This window comes from Lepidochelys kempii, chromosome 8, assembly GCF_965140285.1.
Source record: "Lepidochelys kempii isolate rLepKem1 chromosome 8, rLepKem1.hap1, whole genome shotgun sequence".
In the NCBI taxonomy this organism is placed as follows: domain Eukaryota; kingdom Metazoa; phylum Chordata; order Testudines; family Cheloniidae; genus Lepidochelys; species Lepidochelys kempii.
Window position 1 is genome coordinate 100,583,093 of NC_136387.1, and position 8,312 is coordinate 100,591,404.

Genomic DNA, 8,312 nt, shown 5'->3' on the forward strand with positions numbered 1-8,312 from the left:
TAAGGCATCCAGGATCTCTCTCTCTCTTCGGGGCATGCTAATGGTCAGAGGCGATGCCAGCATAGTCAGCATGCAAGGCAGTCTTTCCAGGCCTATCCTGCCCATATATCCGCAGACATGTTCATCTGGCACGTACAGTGCAAGGTCAGCATGTTTCCTCCAGGAGATCGTCATGGTCACTAGCAAAATGCTATCCACAGCCAAAAAACTCAGAGGGGAACTAAATGCCACTAGATACTATTGGTCAGAACCTGAGCTGGGGTAATTTGTCACAGCTCCATTGATGTCAGAGAAGTGAATGCAATTAAAACGTCCTCTTTCTGCTCTCTGCAAGCCTCATTCTGATCTCAGTTATTGTGCATCAGCATAAATATGCAGTAACTTGATCAGGGTTGATTCTGGTCTTCCTTGCCTAGGGTGACCAGGTGTTCTGATTTTATAGGTTTCAGAGTAGCAGCCGTGTTAGTCTGTATCCGCAAAAAGAAAAGGGGGACTTGTGGCACCTTAGAAACTAAAAAATTTATTCGAGCATAAGCTTTCGTGAGCTTATGCTCAAATAAATTTGTTAGTCTCTAAGGTGCCACAAGTCCTCCTTGATGTTACAGGGACAGTCCTGATATTTGGGGCTTTTTCTTAAGGACACATCTATTACCCTCCCACCCCCTCTCCCGATTTTTCACACTTGCTATCTGGTCACCCTATCCTTGCACCAGTGTAAATCAGGTATAACTCCATCAAGCCAATAGGAGCACACTGGCATAAACACGGCACGAGACTAGAATTCAGCATGCTGAGTTCAGTGGTGTTTCCCTGGATTGACTCCGCGTAACTACCAAGATCATTGCTTCAGTGAAGTCCCTCTGCATTGATTGTCATGTAATTAGGACTGTGGAGGTCAACTGAATCACTGTAGGTTGGTGTAACTGAGAGTGAAATCTGGCTCAAACATGTGACTTCCACTCCCATCTGCTCACTTAGTGACACAAACAAAGCCCTGCAGAGCCAACTCAGCTACAGGTGACTAAACTGGATTCTACTCTGCCTCATTCCCCACACAGCGAAGTCTTCATTACTGCTCATAGATGAAGGAAAGAAGGACGCAGTCAGAGTTTCAGGTTGAATTTGCAGCAGTGGCCAGCTAGAAAAATCATTTTAGGAAAGAGTAAATTTAGCTTGGTTGAAACTGAGAGGCAAAGTGAGTGGGAACCCATCATGTCGTATTTACGGAGCGATTGCTCTGTCCCAGAATGAGCCTTTGGGAGACCGGTATTAACAAGAGCACAATGTTCAGTGACTCAAGAATAGGGACACTTGGTGTGATGGATGCCACTTTGCCTTTCACTCACTCTCTGGTGTTTAAGCCCTGCAAGGATCTCAGTGGAGTGAGAGTTGTCATGGGACATAACATACTCTAGGTGCTAGCCTCCAGAGAGGGGATGTTATGGGTATTTATAACCTGCATCCTATAGTTGTAGCCCTCACCCCTGTAGCAAGAGGACGGTGCCCGAAGAGAACAGACATGCCTTTGGAGCCCACCATGGGGTCTGCGACAGACCCCGGAGCTGGTGATTTCTCTGGCAGCACAAAAGGGAACGGGAGGAGGATGCAACAAACCCCACTCCCAGTCACCCTGTTGCCCCTGAGCAGAGGGCAGAAGACAGCCAGGCAGATGACAAGCAGAGTCCCAGGTGCTTGGGAAAGCAAGAGGGAAGCTGTGAATAGTCTGGCTTTCCCTCCATCTGGGAGAGACCAGCCAGGGAGCGGAGAGGAGAGGCGGTCTCCCTCCAGCACTTCCAGGCCCAGCAACGGGCCTGCTGGAACCTCAGCTTGCAAAAAAAGCCTAAGGAGAGGACCAGCTGTCCCTCCTGCCACCAGCCTGCCAGCAACAGGAGACAGCCTGGCTCTCCTGACACTGCCTGCAGCCTGCTTGCCCTGCAGCCAGTCCACACCAGATCCGGGATTTGGGATCCAGAGACCCGACCTCCTTGCCACTGAGCTTGTGGGTTCCAAGCTGGAAGAAGCTAGGGAGAGGGCTGCTATGGCTGCTGCTGGCCAAAGCAGCTTGGGGCTGTAAGCCAAGACGCTCGGCCCTGGTTTTGCTTCCTCCTGTGTTCACAGAGGCAGGACTTCATACGTTCCTTGTAAATAAAGACGACTGCCTCCAAGAAACTACCGGAGTCCATTGTCAGTTTCTACTCCCACCTGGAACACCCCCAGGTCCCTGACTAGCCACTCAGATCAAAAGGGGGTAATGATAGGTTTGTACAGCACTGCCTACCCTGTCTGGTTTTAGGCTAGCGGCTGCCTCTGTCTCTCCTAATCCAGGTCAGATCTCCTGACCTTCCAGCCTGGTTTGGTTGCTGCAGTGATGTGGCCCTCCAGCTAAATCATTCATAAAAAAAGCCCACTCTTTCCAGAGTATCCAAGGCTAAAACAAACACAGAGTCTTCCACCCCTACCCTTACCTTAGGGTCGGTCTTCTGTTCAGCCCATCCTCCGTGCTCAGCTTTCCCCATCAGCTCATCCTGGGCTCCTTTTTTGTCTCTCCCTGCTCTCTACCAAGCACCAGCTCCAAGGGCTTCATACCTGGAGTCTCCCCCTCTGTCTTCTCTCCACCAGGAAAGGCCTGGTTTAGCTGCATGTCTCTCATGTGATTTGGATCATTTTCTCTACCCGGGCAGATGAGCTAAGTGTGTTACAGGTGGGGCTGGACCCTTCTCCCCTTAAAGAGCTTGTCAGCCTGTAGTGCACAATCCATCCTGGCTGCTGTGGCCTTTGGGCACTATTGCAATATCAATGTTAAATAATAATAAACAAGGGGAGGGAGTGAGGGTGGCAGGATAGAGCGAACTGGGACAGGAATGTGTGGGGAACAAACAAGAGACACTGGTGTTCCCAGGGATCCCTCCTGGATCAGTATCCAGAGAGACGCTAAAGAGAAGCAGCAAATTTATGTTACTTTATACTGGTTTTATTATTATTGCAAGTGAATAAATGCCCAGCCAAGGAATGACTGATTGACTGACAAGCAAATACCTAATCCATTCTCCTCCTATCTAGTACATCTCAGTTGGTGGACCCCACATTGCAATGCAGACCCCCAGGTATGGGACCCCAGATGCTCAGGTACTACCATGCTCTTGGGTGGGTCAGTAGCAGGCCGCCCGGAGCCTCTACATCAAAAAGCCAGGATTCATCGTACGGCATGTGTCAAAAAGTGGGAGGATGAAATAGGTTTCAGTTGAGGGATGGATTCGGAACAACACAGAGGGAGGGTGGGCATGTTTGTGAGCACTTTTTTCACTCCAGCAGCATGGCTGGGCTTGGCTAAGCATCCCCTCCGACAGGTCTTCCTCTTCTGCTTTGTGCTCAGTGGAATGATTCTTGACAGCCCAGATCCTGAAATCTCTGCTCCCGTCGCGTTCCTCTACGCCTGCCTGGTGCTGATCAGACTGAGAGGTCTGCACGCTTTGTGTTGTTCCCCTAATTAGGGAGAGAGACTTGCGGGCAGGCGGCGAATGCTAAATGAGCATTTCTCAGCCCCAGAGGCAGGCCTGAGTCAAGCAGCACCCCAGCCATCTGTGACAAGGCGCACCGAGCGGCGTCTGTTCTGAAGGACACTTCAGTCTCCACTGATGAGATGACACATTAGCAGCATCCCGTAGCGTGCAACCATTACTGGGGCCAGCTTTTCCCTTTGCAGAGAGAGCAACAGCTCAGAAACATATTGTTCAAGTGTCTGGAGGGCCTAAATAAAGACGTGGCAATGTGTTAGCCGGCAGGATGCCTGGGCACCACTGCCCTCTACTGGAGAGACTATCAGATCTGGTCAATCCCGTTCCCCTTGCGAGCCCACAGAAACTTTCAGCCCCAGTTCTACAGAGCCGGGCGGGGGGAAGAGCAGGGTTCATGTAAAAGGGAAAAAGTCAGTTAAAAAATCATCTGAGCTTCCTGGTGCTTGCCGATACATTTGGGATCGGGCTAATCGGCTGTATTCTGGATGACCAACCCCCAAAGTTCAAAAAGCATGAGTTTGGCTCCAGAATCATGAGGGTTCTTTTAAAGATGAGGTTGTGTTTGGGGGCTTTTTGATTTTTTCAACGCCCCCCTCCCGCCCCCCCACACAGTGTGTGAGTGAGTGGGTGAGTGAGAGAGAATTCGTATTGCCCACCCTCCGGACTGTATTGGATACAGCGATTTTGGCTCCCAGCCCAAGAGCTCTCCCTAGCTGCCTGATGGTGCTGAGCTTCCAGCTTCTCCCCAGACCCCAACATTCTCATTAATTAATTCTGTGGGTGCCCCCCAGCCCCACATCTGCCTCTCCGCAAGGCTAGCAATTAATTACACACTCCTCCCAGCCTCCACATCAGTTCTGCTCCCTACCCCAGCCCCACATTTGTTCCTCGTGGATTTCTTCATCCCCCACCACGGGGGGTGGGCAGCTGCAGGGATTCATCGCCCTGCCCCCTCCCTTCCCAGGCCAGGTGCTGCAGGAGGGTGGAGGGAGGAGCAGAAAAGCCACCCTCTTGCTCACTGGAGGGGAGGAGGGAGAAAAGGGGAGACATCTTGAGCTGCGGGGCACTTTCTGCTCTCTCCTCATCCCTGAGGATGGCTCCTGAGGACAGGGCTCTACCTGCAGCCGTCCTGACTGGCTGTCCTTCCCCAGGAGATGAACAGTGAGAGCTTTTGGGCAGAGTGCTGGCTGGAAAGAGGGTTGGAACTGTGAGCAAAGAAACTCTCTCCTGTTCATCTATCTAACATCCTCCCTGGACTTTTAGATAGATGGCAGAAGGCAGCCAATGAGAGGGGGTTTTCTTCCAGGGCAGAGGTGACATTTGCAAGAGGACACAAGCATCTTGGTGCATGGCCAGACTGACTCCAGCCCCGGGCACACTTGTGAGGAAATCACAGAGCACCCAGGGGCCCAAGGACAGGGCCTCCTTGTATCAGGCACTGTACAAGTATGCACAGTCCCTGCTCCAAGCAGCTTACAATCTAAAAAAAGACAAGACAAAGGAAGAGTTACGATACCCTAATTTTATAAATGTGGTATCAAGAAAGGTGTAACCCTTTTTGGCCCAAGTAGTCAGTCAGTATATGGGGTGTGGGGGGTGTGGAGGTTGTTCCTGTTTGACAGAGTAATTGATGATGGAGTCAGGAATTTCTTTGTTGCAATCCTATTTACAAAGAATGTACAAAGTCCTGCTGTGTTCAGGAAAGCAGCAGACAGTTTCTCTGTTCCAAGCCTCTTTCCAGCCAGCACTCTGCCCAAAAGCTCTCTCTTAGATTTTTCTCAAGGTCACACTGCAAGTGCTTTTCTGGGGCTTCCTTACCACTTATTCTGTGTGCTCCTGCCCTTTCCCTCTCTCTTACACACACACATAGCTCCACCAAATAATACTCAGCCCCCCATGTTTACATTCAGACCCCAAGGAAAACCCCTCAGACCACATGGCAGAAGAACTCTGACTCCAGCCTTGCAAGTGGCTTATGGATTTTTATTTTTGGTGGGGTTTTTTTGTGGGGGGTGTCTCCTATTGTTTCAACTATCTATTCCATCAAGAAACTTCATTGCTTCTTACATTTATTCTAAATGAGGGTTGGCTGTTACACTAACCAGCTTGCAATTGGTTTCACCCAACCTCCAGCATAACAGAGGGCTCAAGTGACATGTCCATAGTCACACAGGAAAGCTGTCAGAGCAGGGAATGGAATCCACATCTCTTAAGGTGAGTGCCTTAGCTACAAGACCATTGCTTCATTTCTAGCCCCAGCCTTCAGAAAGTCTGGTCTGCCCATCCCCAACTCAAACAATCTGTGAAGTGGGCAGGGCAGATCAGACACCCTGCTTTCTTAGCTTGTCTTAGTATACTTAACATGAGATCTTTTGAAGGAACCTTAATTTCTTAGGATTAATCAGTAAATAAAATAGGTGCATAAATAATTTCAAAGACTTTCAGAGGCTGCTGAAGCCAAGAGAGTCCTGGGCGTAATTGCATGTGACTAGAACACGCAGTGAATGAAGGACCGGCCACGGCTGGTGCTGGAAGAATGAAAATCAAACATAATGAATTGCTACAGCTTGACGGTGTGAGAAAAACTCTGGAACAGTCCAAGTTGTCAAACTGTGAGGTAGGGTTACATTCTCCCCCCTCTGCCCCCCCCCACCCGCCCGCTGGGCTGTCCTGATTAGGTGAATGAACTCAGGCTCACTACAGGGTAATCAGTCTTGCTTGCTGTAACCTTGCAAAAGCTAATCAGCATCCAGAAATGACAGCTCTCTCTAGGGTGCTATTTCTGTAGAAAAACGGCCCCGTGGCCGAGTTTAAATCCTGGGAAAAAATACTCTGGCATTCTCCAGTAATAGCCCTGAATGCTAATCAGCACTGTGATCGTAATAATAATAAATACTCCTAAACAGCGCCTGAATCCAGAGGAATACGTCAAACTGCTTTTCAAAGTTGATACACAGCGATGATCCACCACTCAAGTATAAAACTGTCTCGGGTAGGCTGTACAAGCCCTAGTTCCTAGTTCACAGCTTCACTGAAGAAATTTAGAACAGTGATCAAGAATTCCATATTCCATTGAAAGTCCGAGGGAGGATTTTAAATAGACAGAATGGGATCATCCAAATTGGGATTTGGCCAGGACACTGGGGTTCGACTTACTCTTGGGGAAAGTGTCATGGGAGCTCCAATACTACCAACCCAAGCATTCCAAAATCACAAGTCAGGCTCCAAGAAAATACTGATAGATAGAAAGATGAGTCTTATTATTTGCCTTCTGATTTCTGTGCCTTTAGTGGGCCCTTGGGGCACATTTTTAAACTGTTCTCCACAACCACAAGGGCTAGACATTTCCTTTTCTTTTTCATGCAAGCTGAGCATCTCACATAGTCACCTGATTCCAGGAGCTGGGGCTTTAAGAAAAAAACCCTGAATATCACGAGATGTGTGTTAAATTTCTGAATGCAGGCAACGCTAACATTATGAGGAACATAAGTGGTCGGAGCTCAGTTTCACATCTTGTCTAAAAGATGGCATGTCGTACAACACAACACTCCCAAATGCTATGCTAATGTAACCCACTGGTTTGCACATGTTACATAAATTTGTTCTCCCACTCCACCCTGGTGGCTGGCTCACAGAGCTACAGAAATTATGGAAACCCATGATGGAACTAGTATATTAGGGCTCTGAGAAAAATGCCACCCAATGAACCCCAGTGCCACTTCTTGCAGAGCCTGGGTTTTTCTTTTTGCATCCAAGGCATAATATCTGAGACTGGAGAAATTCACCCAGAGCCAGCTGAATATTAGGGAAGCAAGATCACAGATCAAAGTGCTGTTTGGGGCCATTTGTGCGGTATATTTTAGTATTAGTTTTAGGGACTCTGTTTAGAGGATCATAGTAGGGTCACTTTAAAGCTAAGCTCAACTGAATACAAAACACTGGGGAAATACTAGCAATATTAATATCAATTGTACTTTATTCTAGCTTTTTTTCCAGATCTAAGCTGTCTGGAAAGGAAAGTAACATATTGTTAAGGGGATCAGTAGAATTGCCTTCTCTGTCTCTGGCCCCAGGCCAGCAAAGCTATTAAGTGTGTGTCCAACTATAAACATGAGATTGGTCCCCTTGAAGTCACTGAGGTTGCTCAGGTGCTCCAAGTAAAGCATGTGCTTTCCTGGATTAGGAGCTGTTTTCTTTCTTAAAATTGTTCTACTTTTTCAGGAATCTCCCTTGCCATTGTGATCTAGATTCCTTCTGCAAATCACAGGGTTAATTTCTAGACTGAATTAGGAGCAGGTCTATGCTACACTGTAAACCCAGCTCTGTGGAACCTGTGCTTGTGGACTGGGTGTTTCTAAGCCCACACTTGAGTATCCACACTGCATTGTAAACCTGGGTTTACAGTTGCTGGAGCCAGGTCTCACAACCGTGCTAATGTGTCCACACTATACTACACAGATCTCCTGATGGGGAACTGGGGCTCGAGCTACATCCACACTGTGAAATGATAGTGCTTGGACCTAAGTCACAGTGGGACTTGGGCTTGGACCTCCTCCGCAGTAGGGTCCTGGAACCCAGATCCTGAGTGCTTGCTGACTTGTGTCTGACTTATCATAGAATATCAGGGTTGGAAGGGACCTCAGGAGGTCATCTAGTCCAACCCCCTGCTCAAAGCAGGGTCAATCCCCCATTTTTGCCCCAGATCCCTAAATGGCCCCCTCAAGGATTGAACTCACAATCCTGGTTTAGCAGGCCAATGCTCAAACCACTGAGCTATCCCTCCCCCCTTATTTGTGT